This window comes from Cherax quadricarinatus, chromosome 81, assembly GCF_038502225.1.
Source record: "Cherax quadricarinatus isolate ZL_2023a chromosome 81, ASM3850222v1, whole genome shotgun sequence".
NCBI classification, from domain to species: domain Eukaryota; kingdom Metazoa; phylum Arthropoda; class Malacostraca; order Decapoda; family Parastacidae; genus Cherax; species Cherax quadricarinatus.
In genome coordinates, this window is record NC_091372.1 from 14432118 (window position 1) to 14450298 (window position 18181).

General features: G+C 39.2%; 1 protein-coding gene across 2 annotated transcripts in view; it reads left to right on the forward strand.

The window, feature by feature from the left end:
* Positions 1–18181, forward strand: part of LOC128699934 (RNA-binding protein RO60) — a 331808-nt gene that overhangs the window by 157536 nt on the left and 156091 nt on the right. The gene's annotated exons all lie outside the window — the stretch shown is intronic.

Genomic DNA, 18181 nt, shown 5'->3' on the forward strand with positions numbered 1-18181 from the left:
ACACGATCTATTCTTCATGACATTGTTTTTCTTAAACACTCTGGGATTTTCTGAGTGATACACAAGTAAAGGCTTCACTTTGAAATCCCCACTAGCATTACCACACAAGAAAAGTGTAAGCCTGTCTTTCATAGGCTTGTGTCCTGGCAGTGCCTTTTCCTCCTGGGTAATATAGGTCCTCTTTGGCATTTTCTTCCAAAACGGGCCTGTTTCGTCATAATTGAAAACTTGTTGGGGTTCGAATCCTTCAGCCTTTACATAGTCCTGGAATTCGCGAACACACTGTTCAGCTGCACATTTGTCAGAACTTGCAGCCTCGCCATGCCTTACAACACTATGTATGCCACTATGCTTCTTAAATCTATCTAACCATACTTTGCTGGCCCTAAATTCACAAACTGCAGCACTTGTTCCAGGCATTTTCTTTGCAAGCTCCTCATGCAACTGCTTTGCCTTCTCACAAATAATACACTCTACTATACTTTCTCCCACTAATTCTTTTTCCTTAATCCACAATAATAATAACTTTTCCATCTCTTCCATTATCGGTGTCCTTTGTTTAGTTAGAAAAGCTACTCCTTTTGTAACATTAGCATCTTTGATTTGTTCTTTCTTGGCCAGGATGGATGTAATTGTTGATTTATTCTTGCTGTACATCCTGGCAAGTTCCATCACCTTCATACCACTCTCAAACTTTTCAGTCACTTCATGCTTAAATTCCATGGTGCTTCTCACTTTCTTTACCATAGGAACTTTACTAGGAACTTTCTTTGGAGCCATGGTTACTTATTTCACAGTTGCACTGCAAGAAAAACCACTAAAAACAATGGTAAACAAGTGAAATGTTTGAATGTATGAGCAGAAGCCTCCTTAGCCACCGAGAGACAAAGCCAAACTGAAGTGCAAGCTGCCCCAGCCGGCGGATGGACGCGTCCAAAACTGCTGATAACCAAGCGAACAGCCGATAACCGGGCGCCGAAAAACCCGCCGATAACCGAGTTGGCTGATAACCACACCGGCCGATAACCGGGGGTCCACTGTAAATCATTTTAGTCATTCTTCTCTGTATGTTCTCCAATGAGTCTATATCCATCCTGTGATGGAGGAAGTCATGGTCACTGGGGGCATGTGTATACTGCAGCTGTATTGTAACTGAACATGAACTATAATCGTACCACCCAGCTCCAAATATGATGCTAATATCATCTCTACAGCTTATTTATCTATCACAATTCATCTAATATGACATAATAAACAATATTAATAGCATAGAAACATGATATATACTCTAGAATGAATAAAATATGCCATAACATATGTGAGGAGTGAGTGTTGGTGGTGTTGGGTTTATAAGGGCCACTGAGAGAAGCCGTACGTATTAGCGGTGGTGGAGGCGGCAGCAGAACCCACCACCACTATTCACACTGAAACAATGTACATAATTTACAAATAAGAAATATTTACACATACCATGGAGGAGATGTTAGTATAATTAGTTTGATGGAGGAGATGCTGGCAGAGGTTTAGGGTGGTGGAAGATAGCAGGGCGGCATATGTTTAGTGGCCCTATATACCTCCAACAACATTGGAGAGTTACTTTCGTGTCATTTTTCTATCGCTTAATTGCTTAACCTACTTGCTACACTGTTAATGCTACACTTTATTGCTGGCTAGTGCTATAGCCTTTATCAACACCTGCTGCTTTAGTATTGTACATATCGTAGAATCATCAAATCACTGAAGAAGGCACATTCTCCCCTCTCTCTTCCTCCTCCACTTTGGTACTTTGCAACAAGCATTCAAGCATTCAGTATCTAGTTTCGTCGTGGGTGCTGGATGTTAGCCGTGGCGCTTATAATATGTTGTGTAATTATACTAATACATGTATTAGTAATAAAGGTTATCTATCTATTACATATATTCCAAATTGATATCAGAAAGTCAATAAATACCCTAGAACTGTAATAAAGATGCTGAAATGAATAATATATGCCATATTATGTGAATGGGGCAAAGGTGGAGGCTGTTGCTCTGGGATAATATGATAAGATAGATACACTTTCTTGTCTGTACCTCTGGTCTGTAATGAAAGAAAACAGTGTTTACATTAGGGGAAACACTCCTAGATCACTCTTGTTATCAGAAAAAATGCAAAAATAACTTTTAGTATTATTATTATTATTATAATTATAATAATTTATAATAATTTATAATAATAATAATTTATAATTTATTTATAATTTATAATAATAATTTATAATAAGAATAATAATAAATAATCGATCTGGAGCACTTTAACCCTTTCAGGGTCCAGCCCATAGATCTACGGCTTTGAAGCCAGGGTCCACACTGTAGCTGTACGCAATGAGCTCAGTTCACTCAGATAACCTGTGAGCAGTAAATTTGGGCCTAGATATGAAAGGGTACATCTATGTAGTAAGTGTGCACCACATAAAACAAATCCTGCAGCACACAGTGCATAACTGCAACCATAATCTTTGATTAAAACAGCAAATTTGCAGTGTTTTTCGTATGTTTTTTCAGTTGTATTTACGATTTCTTGGTCTCATTTGATAGAATGGAAGATATGTTACAGAAATAGAGATGATTTTGATTGGTTTTAGTACTGAAAATGGCTTGAAACTGAGCTCAGAGTAGTGGAAATGTTCAATTTTTGCTGATGTTCAAGACATTCATGAATGTGCTGATATTATTTATAGTTATTGCAAAATTGCATAAGAGTAAGTCTTCTATTTTTTGATGTGAATAAAAATTCATTATGTGAATAAAAAATCAAAATGGAATTCATTTGTAAAGCCTGAAAATGTAACTAATGAACAGAGGAAATGTTAGTATTATTCCAGGAATGTCTGCATTATTTATTCTGGACCCTATTTTGAAATTGGAATATTTTGAACTTCGTATTATATTGGCCAAATTACCAATTTCCGATCACTTTATAGGGTAGTTGAAACAGTTGACTGGGAAATTTCTTGTGTTCAACCAATAAAATAGAAGTAATGCTAGCAAAATAGCTAAGAATTTGGTCAACTGGAATATTGTAACTGGCTTAAAATGGGAGTCAAAGTTGGTAAAATTGCCGATGCATAAATATTGCTGATGCATCAAAATTCATGAGAGTGTAACTTCATAAATTTTCCATCAGATTTCGTACTTTTTGTTTTATTACCTTCAAAAGAAGATTCTCTACTATTTCATAATAAAAAATAACAAAATTTTTTTTTTAAATTCTTGAACCCTGGCTGTCACTCTGAGATTTGGCCTCTGGACCCAGAAAGGGTTACATGTCATAAGTATTTCGTACAGGTTTGGTAATTGACATTTAAAGTACTCCAGAGTGATTACTATTATTTATTATTATTATTATTATTATTATTATGATTATTACCATTGACATACCTTTTTCACAGATTTTAATAATTTCTTAAGCTGTCGTGATACACTGAGAATGTGAACACACACACGAACACACCAGCTAACCCCTTTACTGTGAAATTCTTTTCCACTTCTTCCAGTTTCCTCTTGTTTTTCCTCTTCCAAGTGCTGCTGCACTTTAAACTCTATCTTCAACTATGGGATGCACAACAAAGTACAAATTTAAAGAGGAAATATGTAGTCTTGGAGATTGCTTGATGCTGAGATGCATCACCAACCCCTTTACAATTAACTTCTTTTGAACTTCCATTTTCCTCTTCCAAGAGGAAAAACAACAGGAAATTTGTACAAATAGAAGAAGAAAAACTTTATAAAACTGGGATGCTTGAATGTGCATGGATATAGTGCGGATGACAAGAAACAGATGATTGCTGATGTTATGAATGAAAAGAAGTTGGATGTCCTGGCCCTAAGCGAAACAAAGCTGAAGGGGGTAGGGGAGTTTCGGTGGGGGAAATAATTGGGATTAAACCTGGAGTATCTGAGAGAGTTAGAGCTAAGGAAGGGGTAGCAGTAATTTTGAAGGATCAGTTATGAAAGGAGAAAAGAGAATATGAATGTGTAAATTCAAGGATTATGTGGATTAAAGTAAAGGTTGGATGCGAAAAGTGGGTCATAATAAGCGTGTATGCACATGGAGAAGAGATGAATGTAGAGGAGAGAGAGAGATTTTGGGAGATGTTAAGTGAATGTATAGGAACCTTTGAACCAAGTGAGAGAGTAATTGTGGTAGGGGACCTGAATGCTAAAGTAGGAGAAACTTTTAGAGAGGGTGTGGTAGGTAAGTTTGGGGTGCCAGGTGTAAATGATAATGGGAGCCCTTTGATTGAACTTTATATAGAAAGGGGTTTAGTTATAGGTAATACATATTTTAAGAAAAAGTGATTAAATAAGTATACAAGATATGATGTAGGGCAAAATGACAGTAGTTTGTTGGATTATGTATTGGTAGATAAAAGACTGTTGAGTAGACTTCAGGATGTACATGTTTATAGAGGGGCCACATATATCAGATCACTTTTTAGTTGTAGCTACACTGAGAGTAAAAGGTAGATGGGATACAAGGAGAATAGAAGCATCAGGGAAGAGAGAGGTGAAGGTTTATAAACTAAAAGAGGAGGCAGTTAGGGTAAGATATAAACAGCTGTTGGAGGATAGATGGGCTAATGAGAGCATAGGCAATGGGGTCGAAGAGGTATGGGGTAGGTTTAAAAATGTAGTGTTAGAGTGTTCAGCAGAAGTTTGTGGTTACAGGAAAGTGGGTGCAGGAGGGAAGAGGAGTGATTGGTGGAATGATGATGTAAAGAGAGTAGTAAGGGAGAAAAAGTTAGCATATGAGAAGTTTTTACAAAGTAGAAGTGATGCAAGGAGGGAAGAGTATATGGAGAAAAAGAGAGGTTAAGAGAGTGGTGAAGCAATGTAAAAAGAGAGCAAATGAGAGAGTGGGTGAGATGTTATCAACAAATTTTGTTAAAAATAAGATAAAGTTTTGGAGTGAGATTAACAAGTTAAGGAAGCCTAGAGAACAAATGGATTTGTCAGATAAAAATAGGAGAGGAGAGTTATTAAATGGAGAATTAGAGGTATTGGGAAGATGGAGGGAATATTTTGAGGAATTGTTAAATGTTGATGAAGATAGGGAAGCTGTGATTTCATGTATACGGCAAGGAGGAATAACATCTTGTAGGAGTGAGGAAGAGCCAGTTGTGAGTGTGGGGGAAGTTCGTGAGGCAGTAGGTAAAATGAAAGGGGGGAAGGCAGCCGGGATTGATGGGATAAAAATAGAAATGTTAAAAGCAGGTGGGGATATAGTTTTGGAGTGGTTGGTGCTATTATTTAATAAATGTATGGAAGAGGGTAAGGTACCTAGGGATTGGCAGAGAGCATGCATAGTTCCTTTGTATAAAGGCAAAGGGGACAAAAGAGAGTGCAAAAATTATAGGGTGATAAGTCTGTTGAGTATACCTGGTAAAGTGTATGGTAGAGTTATTATTGAAAGAATTAAGAGTAAGACGGAGAATAGGATAGCAGATGAATAAGGAGGCTTTAGGAAAGGTAGGGGGTGAGTGGCCCAGGTGTTTACAGTGAAACATATAAGTGAGAAGTATTTAGATAAGGCTAAAGAAGTTTTTATGGCATTTATGGATTTGGAAAAGGCGTATGACAGGGTGGATAGGGGAGCAATGTGGAAGATGTTGCAGGTGTATGGTATAGGAGGTAGGTTACTGAAAGCAGTGAAGAGTTTTTACGAGGATAGTGAGGCTCAAGTTAGAGTATGTAGGAAAGAGGGAGATTATTTCCCAGTAAAAGTAGGCCTTAGACAAGGATGTGTGATGTCACCATGGTTGTTTAATATATTTATAGATGGGGTTGTAAGAGAAGTAAATTCGAGGGTCTTGGCAAGAGGCATGGAGTTGAAAGATAAAGAATCACACATAAAGTGGGAGTTGTCACAGTTGCTCTTTGCTGATGACACTGTGCTCTTGGGAGATTCTGAAGAGAAGTTGCAGAGGTTGGTGGATGAATTTAGTAGGGTATGTAAAAGAAGAAAATTAAAAGTGAATACAGGAAAGAGTAAGGTTATGAGGATAACAAAAAGATTAGGTGATGAAAGATTGGATATCAGATTGGAGGGAGAGAGTATGGAGGAGGTGAATGTATTCAGATATTTGGGAGTGGACGCGTCAGCAGATGGGTCTGTGAAAGATGAGGTGAATCATAGAATTGATGAGGGGAAAAGGGTGAGCGGTGCACTTAGGAGTCTGTGGAGACAAAGAACTTTGTCCTTGGAGGCAAAGAGGGGAATGTATGAGAGTATAGTTTTACCAACGCTTTTATATGGTTGTGAAGCATGGGTGATGAATGTTGCAGCGTGGAGAAGGCTGGAGGCAGTGGAGATGTCATGTCTGAGGGCAATGTGTGGTGTAAATATAATGCAGAGAATTCGTAGTTTGGAAGTTAGGAGGAGATGCGGGATTACCAAAACTGTTGTCCAGAGGGCTGAGGAAGGGTTGTTGAGGTGGTTCGGACATGTAGAGAGAATGGAGCAAAACAGAATGACTTCAAGAGTGTATCGGTCTGTAGTGGAAGGAAGGAGGGTTAGGGGTCGGCCTAGGAAAGGTTGGAGGGAGGGGCTGAAGGAGGTTTTGTGTGCGAGGGGCTTGGACTTTCAGCGGGCATGCCTTAGCGTGTTTGATAGGAGTGAATGGAGACAAATGGTTTTTAGTACTTGACGTGCTGTTGGAGTGTGAGCAAAGTAACATTTATGACGGGGGTTCAGGGAAACCGGCAGGCCAGACTTAAGTCCTGGAGATGGGAAGTACAGTGCCTGCACTCTGAAGGAGGGGTGTTAATGTTGCAGTTTAAAAACTGTAGTGTAAAGCACCCTTCTGGCAAGACAGTGATGGAGTGAATGATGGTGAAAGTTTTTCTTTTTTGGGCCACCCTGCCTTGGTGGGAATCGGCCAGTGTGCTAATAAAAATATAAAAAAAAAAATGTAGTCTTGGAGATGGTGAAAGCTAGTGTACTGAGTGGTTGTAGGGAGGAGATTAAGATGCTTGATGCTGAGACGCTGCCCGTTTGTGACCCAAGTTCTTGTTCAGTATACAATAACAACTCGTCAGAGAGCCAGTCGTAGCTCCGAGTTGTCGGTAAACGAATACGTCAGTAAGTGAGGAGAGGCTGTACCTAATATTAGTGTCAGAACAAAGATTGGCTGTGAAATCACAAGAACTGCTATAAATTGTAATTATTGAAACATAAAAATTTTATAAATGAAAATGAAAATGAGGAAAAAAGGTGTATTGGCAACACATCTCCAAGTGGCAGGATTCCATGTTGTTGTCAGGTGAGTATCCAGTGCCAACTTCATGACCTTATATCTTGGCAAGTACTGACCCTAAAAATTTTTTTTTGTCTTATTGCACCCAGAAAATTGCCCTCTGAGCAGTGAAAACATAGATCTGTACTTACCTAGTTGTACTCACCTAGTTGAGGTTGCAGGGGTTGAGTCCGATCTCCTGGCCTTGCCTCTTCACTGGTCGCTACTAGGTCACTCTCCCTGAACCGCGAGCTTTATCACACCTCTGCCTAAAGCTATGTATGGATCCTGCCTCCACTACATCGCTTCCCAAACTATTCCACTTCCTGACTACTCTGTGGCTGAAGAAATATCCTCTGATTCATCTGTGTCTTCAACTTCCAACTGTGTCCCCTTGTTGCTGTGTCCCATCTCTGGAAAAGAATTCTTCCTCTGTAAGTCATACCAGTCATAAGAGGTGACTAAAATTCCGGTAGCAAGGGGCTAGTAACCCCTTCTCCTAAATAAATTACTAAATTTAAAAAGGAAAAATTTTGTTTTGCTTTTTAGGTCACTCTGCCTCGATGGGATATGGCCAGTGGGTTAATAATAATAATAATAATAATAATAATAATAATAATAATCTTCATCTTTCAACAAACTGGCCATATCCCACCGAGGCAGAGTGGCCCTAAAGGAAAAACGAGTTTCTCTTAAATATAGTAATATACAGGAAGTAATAATAATAGTAGGTTGGTAGACAGCAGCCGCCCAAGGAGGTACTACCGTCCTGCCAAGTGAGTGTAAAATGGAAACCTGTAATTGTTTTACATGATGGTAGGATTGCTGGTGTCTTTTTTCTGTCTAATAAACATGCAAGATTTCAGGTACGTCTTGCTACTTCTACTTACACTTGGGTCACACTACACATACATGTAGATGTTTATTTATACACACTCATCTGAGTTTTCTTTGATTTTATCGAAGATACGGTACTATGTTCCACAGTCAGCCCTCCTGGCCCTATATCACTCTCTTATTTACCCCTATCTCACCTATGGAATTTGTGCATGGGGCTCAACAACAATTAACCATCTCAGACCACTAATTACCCAACAAAAGGCTGCAGTTAGAATGATAACAAATTCTCACTACAGGCAGCACACTCCACCAATATTCAATACACTAAACCTACTCACCATACAAAACATCCATACTTATTACTGCACCTATTACATACATAGAACACTTAACTCTGATATTAACCCTCCCCTCAAACATCTCCTTGCCAACCTCAACAGAACACATGACCATAACACAAGGCACAGATCACTCTTTGATGTTCCTCGTGTCCATCTCACACTATGCAAAAACTCAATGCACATAAAAGGCCCTAAAATCTGGAATTCATTACCTGTAAATATAAAAGAAACACAACCTGTTTATAAATTCAAGTCTCTTCTCAAAGATTACTTACTCACCCAAAACCAAATAAATACTGAATAACTGAACATTATAAATTGTATATCTTAAATGTTTCTCACAATTATATCACATAAATGTTAAACCTAAAACCCAATCTAACCTTATTATTTTTAAATACACTACCTAACAGAATCACTACCTAACTGAATGCAACTATATGACCTGTCTTTGTAATACTCACTTGTGCTTTATAGTTATCTGTTTACATTAATGTTTTATCACTGATTTCATCATTGCTTAGTAGCAGCGCTGTATAGTCCTTGTGGCTTAGCGCTTCTTTTTGATTATAATAATAATAATAATCATTGCTTAGTTAATCTTAAGTTAATTTTAAGCCAGCCCGTAATGCTATGCATAGTATAAGTGGCTTTGGCATACTGCTCTTATCTGTATTTTTTTTTTTGTACCTCTGTATGTGTGCACAAATTGGAAATAAATAAAAATCTTAATAGTTCTTGGTCTTATTACTTTTCCTTTTATATCCATGGGGAAGTGGAATAAGAATCTTTCCTCCGTAAGCCATGCGTGTTGTAAAAGTCAACTAAATTGCCGGGAACAATGGGCTAGTAACCCCTTTTCCTGTAATAATTACTAAAAAGAATAAGAATAAGAAAATTGTCAAAGTGGGAAGTCTGAATGTGCGTGGATGTTGTGCAAATGATAAGAAAGAGATGATTGTGGATGTTATGAATGAGAAGAAGCTGGATGTCCTGGCTTTAAGTGAAACAAAGATGAGGGGGGTAGGAGAGTTTCAGTGGAGAGGAATAAATGGGATTAGGTCAGGGGTTTCAAATAAAGTTAGAGCTAAAGGAGGAGTAGCAATAATGTTGAAGGATAAGTTATGGCAGGAAAAGTGGGACTATAAATGTATTAATTCAAGGATTATGTAGAGTAAAATAAAGGTTGGATGTGAAAGTGGGTTATAGTAAGTGTATATGCACCTGGAGAAGAGAGAAGTGTAGAGGAGAGAGAGAGATTTTGGGAAATGTTGAGTGAATGCGTGGGGAGTTTTGAACCAAGTGTGAGAGTAATGGTGGTTGGGGATTTCAATGCTAAAGCAGGCAAAAATGTTGTGGAGGGAGTAGTAGATAAATTTGGGGTTCCAGGGGTAAATGAAAATGGGGAGCTTTTAATTGAGCTATGTGTAGAAAGAGGTTTAGTAATAAGTAATACATATTTTATGAAGAAGAGGATAAATAAATATACAAGGTATGATATAGCACGTGATGAAAGTAGTTTGTTAGATTATGTATTGGTGGATAAAAGGTTGATGAGTAGGCTCCAGGATGTACACGTTTATAGAGGGGCAACTGACATATCGGATCATTATTTAGTTGTAGCTACAGTTAGAGTAAGAGGTAGATGGGAAAAGAGGAAAATGGCAACAACAAGTAAGAGGGAGGTGAGAGCGCATGAACTAAGGGAGGAGGAAGTTCGGGTGAGATATAAGCAACTATTGGCAGAAAGGTGGACTGGTGCAAGTATAAGTAGTGGGGGGGGGGGGTTGAAGAGGGTTGGAATAGTTTTAAAAATGCAGTATTATAATGTGGGGCAGAAGTTTGTGGTTATAGGAGGGTGGGTGCAGGAGGAAAGAGGAGTGATTGGTGGAATGATGAAGTAAAGGTTGTGATAAAAGAGAAAAAGTTAGCTTATGAGAGGTTTTTACAAAGCAGAAGTGTTATAAGAAGAGTAGAGTATAGGGAGAGTAAAAGAAAGGTGAAGAGAGTGGTGAGAGAGTGTAAAAAGAGAGCAGATGATAAAGTGGGAGAGGAAATTTTAATGAAAATAAGAAAAAATTTTGAAGTGAGTTAAACAAGTTAAGAAAGCCTAGGGAATAAATGGATTTGTCAGTTAGAAACAGAGTAGGGGAGTTAGTAGATGGGGAGAGGGATGTTATGCGTAGATGGCGAGAATATTTTGAGGAACTTTTAAATGTCGACGAAGAAAGAGAGGTGGTAATTTCATGCACTGGACCGGGAAGTATACCATCTTTTAGGAGTGAAGAAGAACAGGATGTGAGTGTGGGGGAGGTGCGTGAGGCATTACGTAGAATGAAAGGGGTAAAGCAGCTGGGACTGACGGGATCATGACAGAAGTGTTAAAAGCAGGGTGGGATATAGTGTTGGAGTGGTTGGTATTTTTGTTTAATAAATGTATGAAAGAGGAGAAGGTACCTAGAGATTGGCAGAGAGCATGTTTAGTCCCTTTATATAAAGGGAAGGGGGACAAAAGAGATTGTAAAAATTATAGAGGAATAAGTTTACCGAGTATACCAGGAAATGTGTACAGTAGGGTTATAATTGAAAGAATTAGAGGTAAGACAGAATGTAGGATTGCGCATGAGCAAGGAGGTTTTAGAGTAGGTAGGGGATGTGTAGATCAAGTGTTTACATTGAAGCATATATGTGAATAGTATTTAGATAAAGGTAGGGAAGTTTTTATTGCATTTATGGATTTAGAAAAGGCATATGATAGAGTGGATAGGGGAGCAATGTGGCAGATGTTGCAAGTATATGGAATAGGTGGTAAGTTACTAAATGCTGTAAAGAGTTTTTATGAGGATAGTGAGGCTCAGGTTAGGGTGTGTAGAAGAGAGGGAGACTCGATGACGCACTGACTTTCTTGGGTTATCCTGGGTGGCTAACCCTCCGGGGATTAAAAATCCGAACGAAATCTTATCTTATCTTATCTTACTTCCCGGTAAAAGTAGGTCTTAGACAGGGATGTGTAATGTCACCATGGTTATTTAATATATTTATAGATTGGGCTGTAAAAGAAGTAAATGCTAGGGTGTTTGGGAGAGGGGTGGGATTAAATTATGGGGAATCAAATACAAAATGGGAATTGACACAGTTACTTTTTGCTGATGATACTGTGCTTATGGGAGATTCTAAAGAAAAATTGCAAAGGTTAGTAGATGAGTTTTGGAGTGTGTGTAAAGGTAGAAAGTTGAAAGTGAACATAGAAAAGAGTAAGGTGATGAGGGTATCAAATGATTTAGATAAAGAATAGGTAGTAGGTTGGTAGACAGCAACCACCCAGGGAAGTACTACCGTCCTGCCAAATGACTGTGAAACAAAAACCTGTAACTGTTTTGCATGATGGTAGGATTGCTGGTTTCTTTTTCTGTCTCATAAACACGCTAGATAACAGGGATATCTTGCTTCTCCTACTTACACTTTGGTCACACTTCACAGACACGCACATGCATATATATATATATATATATATATATATACATACATCTAGGTTTTTCTCCTTTTTCTAAATAGCTCTTGTTCTTTTTTATTTCTTCTATTGTCCATGGGGAAGTGGAAAAGAATCTTTCCTCCGTAAGCCATGCGTGTCGTATGAGGCGACTAAAATGCCGGGAGCAATGGGCTAGTAACCCCTTCTCCTGTATACATTTACTAAAAAAGAGAAGAAGAAAAACTTTATAAAACTGGGATGCTTAAATGTGCGTGGATGTAGTGCGGATGACAAGAAACAGATGATTGCTGATGTTATGAATGAAAAGAAGTTGGATGTCCTGGCTCTAAGCGAAACAAAGCTGAAGGGGGTAGGAGAGTTTCAGTGGGGGGAAATAAATGGGATTAAATCTGGAGTATCTGAGAGAGTTAGAGCAAAGGAAGGGGTAGCAGTAATGTTAAATGATCAGTTATGGAAGGAGAAAAGAGAATATGAATGTGTAAATTCAAGAATTATGTGGATTAAAGTAAAGGTTGGATGCGAGAAGTGGGTCATAATAAGCGTGTATGCACCTGGAGAAGAGAGGAATGCAGAGGAGAGAGAGAGATTTTGGGAGATGTTAAGTGAATGTATAGGAGCCTTTGAACCAAGTGAGAGAGTAATTGTGGTAGGGGACCTGAATGCTAAAGTAGGAGAAACTTTTAGAGAGGGTGTGGTAGGTAAGTTTGGGGTGCCAGGTGTAAATGATAATGGGAGCCCTTTGATTGAACTTTGTATAGAAAGGGGTTTAGTTATAGGTAATACATATTTTAAGAAAAAGAGGATAAATAAGTATACACGATATGATGTAGGGCGAAATGACGGTAGTTTGTTGGATTATGTATTGGTAGATAAAAGACTGTTGAGTAGACTTCAGGATGTACATGTTTATAGAGGGGCCACAGATATATCAGACCACTTTCTAGTTGTAGCTACACTGAGAGTAAAAGGTAGATGGGATACAAGGAGAATAGAAGCATCAGGGAAGAGAGAGGTGAAGGTTTATAAACTAAAAGAGGAGGCAGTTAGGGTAAGATATAAACAACTATTGGAGGATAGATGGGCCAATGAGAGCATAGGCAATGGGGTCGAAGAGGTATGGGGTAGGTTTAAAAATGTAGTGTTAGAGTGTTCATCAGAAGTTTGTGGTTACAGGAAAGTGGGTGCAGGAGGGAAGAGGAGCGATTGGTGGAATGATGATGTAAAGAGAGTAGTAAGGGAGAAAAAGTTAGCATATGAGAAGTTTTTACAAAGTAGAAGTGATGCAAGGAGGGAAGAGTATATGGAGAAAAAGAGAGAGGTTAAGAGAGTGGTGAAGCAATGTAAAAAGAGAGCAAATGAGAGAGTGATTGAGATGTTATCAACAAATTTTGTTGAAAATAAGAAAAAGTTTTGGAGTGAGATTAACAAGTTAAGAAAGCCTAGAGAACAAATGGATTTGTCAGTTAAAAATAGGAGAGGAGAGTTATTAAATGGAGAGTTAGAGGTATTGGGAAGATGGAGGGAATATTTTGAGGAATTGTTAAATGTTGATGAAGATAGGGAAGCTGTGATTTCGTGTATAGGGCAAGGAGGAATAACATCTTGTAGGAGTGAGGAAGAGCCAGTTGTGAGTGTGGGGGAAGTTCGTGAGGCAGTAGGTAAAATGAAAGGGGGTAAGGCAGCTGGGATTGATGGGATAAAGATAGAAATGTTAAAAGCAGGTGGGGATATAGTTTTGGAGTGGTTGGTGCAATTATTTAATAAATGTATGGAAGAGGGTAAGGTACCTAGGGATTGGCAGAGAGCATGCATAGTTCCTTTGTATAAAGGCAAAGGGGCTAAAAGAGAGTGCAAAAATTATAGGGGGATAAGTCTGTTGAGTGTACCTGGTAAAGTGTATGGTAGAGTTATAATTGAAAGAATTAAGAGTAAGACGGAGAATAGGATAGCAGATGAACAAGGAGGCTTTAGGAAAGGTAGGGGGTGTGTGGACCAGGTGTTTACAGTGAAACATATAAGTGAACAGTATTTAGATAAGGCTAAAGAGGTCTTTGTGGCATTTATGGATTTGGAAAAGGCGTATGACAGGGTGGATAGGGGGGCAATGTGGCAGATGTTGCAAGTGTATGGTGTAGGAGGTAGGTTACTGAAAGCAGTGAAGAGTTTTTACGAGGATAGTGAGGCTCAAGTTAGAGTATGTAGGAAAGAGGGAAATTTTTTCCCAGTAAAAGTAGGCCTTAGACAAGGATGTGTGATGTCACCGTGGTTGTTTAATATATTTATAGATGGGGTTGTAAGAGAAGTAAATGCGAGGGTCTTGTCAAGAGGCGTGGAGTTAAAAGATAAAGAATCACACACAAAGTGGGAGTTGTCACAGCTGCTCTTTGCTGATGACACTGTGCTCTTGGGAGATTCTGAAGAGAAGCTGCAGAGATTGGTGGATGAATTTGGTAGGGTGTGCAAAAGAAGAAAATTAAAGGTGAATACAGGAAAGAGTAAGGTTATGAGGATAACAAAAAGATTAGGTGATGAAAGATTGAATATCAGATTGGAGGGAGAGAGTATGGAGGAGGTGAACGTATTCAGATATTTGGGAGTGGACGTGTCAGCGGATGGGTCTATGAAAGATGAGGTGAATCATAGAATTGATGAGGGAAAAAGAGTGAGTGGTGCACTTAGGAGTCTGTGGAGACAAAGAACTTTGTCCTTGGAGGCAAAGAGGGGAATGTATGAGAGTATAGTTTTACCAACGCTCTTATATGGGTGTGAAGCGTGGGTGATGAATGTTGCAGCGAGGAGAAGGCTGGAGGCAGTGGAGATGTCATGTCTGAGGGCAATGTGTGGTGTGAGTATAATGCAGAGAATTCGTAGTTTGGAAGTTAGGAGGAGGTGCGGGATTACCAAAACTGTTGTCCAGAGGGCTGAGGAAGGGTTGTTGAGGTGGTTCGGACATGTAGAGAGAATGGAGCGAAACAGAATGACTTCAAGAGTGTATCAGTCTGTAGTGGAAGGAAGGCGGGGTAGGGGTCGGCCTAGGAAGGGTTGGAGGGAGGGGGTAAAGGAGGTTTTGTGTGCGAGGGGCTTGGACTTCCAGCAGGCATGCGTGAGCGTGTTTGATAGGAGTGAATGGAGACAAATGGTTTTTAATACTTGACGTGCTGTTGGAGTGTGAGCAAAGTAACATTTATGAAGGGATTCAGGGAAACCGGCAGGCCGGACTTGAGTCCTGGAGATGGGAAGTACAGTGCCTGCACTCTGAAGGAGGGGTGTTAATGTTGCAGTTTAAAAACTGTAGTGTAAAGCACCCTTCTGGCAAGACAGTGATGGAGTGAATGATGGTGAAAGTTTTTCTTTTTCGGGCCACCCTGCCTTGGTGGGAATCGGCCAGTGTGATAATAAAAAAATAATAAATAAAAATTGGATATCAAATTGGGGAGGAGGAGTATGGAAGAAGTGAATGTTTTCGGATACTTTTAAGTTGACGTGTTGGTGGATAGATTTATGAAGGATGAGGTTAATCATAGAATTGATGAGGTAAAAAAGGTGAGTGGTGCATTGAGGTATATGTGGAGACAAAAAACATTATCTATGGAGGCAAAGAAGGGAATGTATGAAAGTATAGTAGTACCAACACTCTTATATGGGTGTGAAGCTTGGGTTGTGAATGCAGCAGCGAGGAGATGGTTGGAGGCAGTGGAGATGTCCTGTCTAAGGGCAATGTGTGGTGTAAATATTATGCAGAAAATTCGGAGTGTGGAAATTAGGAGAAGGTGTGGAGTTAATAAATGTATTAGTCAGAGGGCTGAAGAGGGGTTGTTGAGGTGGTTTGGTCATTTAGAGAGAATGGATCAAAGTAGAATGACATGGAGAGCATTTAAATTTCTAGGGAAAGGAAGGCGGGGTAGGGGTCGTCCTTGAAAACGTTGGAAGGAAGGGGTAAGGGAGGTTTTGTGGGTGAGGGGCTTGGACTTCCAGCAGGCATGCGTGAGTGTGTTCGATAGGAGTGAATGGAGACGAATGGTATATGGGACCTGACGATCTTTTGGAGTGTGAGCAGGGTAATATTTAGTGAAGGGATTCAGGGAAACTGGTTATTTTTATATAGCCGGACTTGAGTCCTGGAAATGGGAAGTACACTGCCTGCACTCTAAAGGAGGGGTTTGGGATATTGACGATTTGGAGGGATATGTTGTGTATCTTTATACGTATATGCTTCTAAGCTGTTGTGTTCTGCACACCTCTGTAAAAACAGTGATTATGTGTGAGTGAGGTGAAAGAGTTGAATGATGATGAAAGTATTTTCTTTTTGGGGATTTTGTTTCTTTTTGGGTCACCCTGCCTCGGTGGGAGATGGCTGACTTATTAAAAACAAATAATAATAATAATAATAATAATAATCAATACAAAATTTGAATTGACACAGTTGCTTTTTGCTGATGATACTGTGCTTTGGGAGATTCTAAAGAAAAATTGCAAAGGTTAGTGGACGAGTTTGGGAGTGTGTGTAAAGGTGGAAAGTTGAAAGTGTACATAGAAAAGAGTAAGGTGATGAGGGTATCAGATGATTTAGATAAAGAAAAATTGGATGTCAAAAATGGGGAGGAGTATGGAAGATGTGACTGTTTTCAGATACTTGGGAGTTGACATGTCGGTGGATGAATTTATGAAGGATGAGGTTAATCATAGAATTGATGAGGGAAAAAAGGTGAGTGGTGCATTGAAGTATGTATATGTGGAGACAAAAAATGTTATCTATGGAGGCAAAGAAGGGAATGTATGAAAGTATAGTAGTACCAACACTCTTATATGGGTGTGAAACTTGGGTTGTGAATGCAGCAGCGAGGAGGCGGTTAGAGGCAGTGGAGATGTCCTGTCTAAGGGCAGTGTGTGGTGTAAATACATATTATGCAGAAAATTCGGAGTGTGGAAATTAGGAGGTGTGGAGTTAACCCTTTCAGGGTCGGCAGGCCCTCTCCTAAACTTGTTCTCAGGGTCAGAAATTTTTCGAAAAATAAAATAACTATTTTTTCTTATGAAATGATAGAGAATCTTTTCCCGATCATAATGACACCGAAAGTATGAAATTTTATGGAAAACTTATGGAATTATGCTCTCACGAAGTTAGCGGTCTCAACGATGTTTACGCATCGGCGATTTCGCCCACTTTGAGCCCTATTATCGGTCAATTCCAATGTACCAGTTGACAAATATCATACCTATTTCGCTAGAACTCCATTTTGTCTATTGAATGAGAACAAGAAACCACCCATTTACAGATTTCAACTAACCAATAACGTGGTCAGAAATTGGCAATTTTGCCAATTTCACACAAATTTCAAAAGATGCCAATTTCCAAATAGGGTCCAGAATAAACAAGAAAGACATTCCTGGCACTAAAATATCATTTCCTCTGTTGATTACTCATGTCCCCAGGCCTCTGCTACATTTCTTTTGCTTTCCACTTTGAATTTTTATTCTCACAAAGAATAGAAGATGTATGTTATTCAGACTGCTGCATTCATGTAGAAATGGTGTAGAAATGGTAAAAATAATATCAGCACACTTGTGAAAGAATATTAGACTCGTCAGTTGTCGTGTATTGAACGCATGGCATGATTTGATTACCTTTGAGCTTTGGCAAAAATCGAACATTTCTGCTACTTTGAGCTCAATTTCAAGGTACTTTTCATTGTGAAACCAATCAAAATCATCTCGATTTCCATAATATGTCTTCCATTCTATAAAACGAGACCAGGACCAGGAAAACTAGAATACAACCATCAGTAGTATACGAAAATACTCTGCAAAGTCGTGTTTGAAACCAAAAACACTCAGTTTTTTTTCTCATTATGCACAGTGTGCTGCAGGATTTTTTTTATACTGCACACACTGACCACATAGACTCATTTTTTCATATGTAGGCCTACCAGCTTTCTCTCGCTAGATTTGACGGCACTAGAATTTATGAGTACTAGTACTCATAAATTCTAGGGTTGGTGCCGTACTAGTATGGCCCCAACCCTGAAAGGGTTAATAAAAGTATTAGTCAGAGGGCTGAAGAGGGGTTATTGAGGTGATTTGGTCATTTAGAGAGAATGGATCAAAGTAGAATGACATGGAGAGTGTTTATATCTGTAGGGGAAGGAAGGCGGCGTAGGGGTCGTCCTTGGAAAGGTTGGAAGGAAGGGGTAAGGGAGGTTTTGTGGGCGAGGGGCTTGGACTTCCAGCAG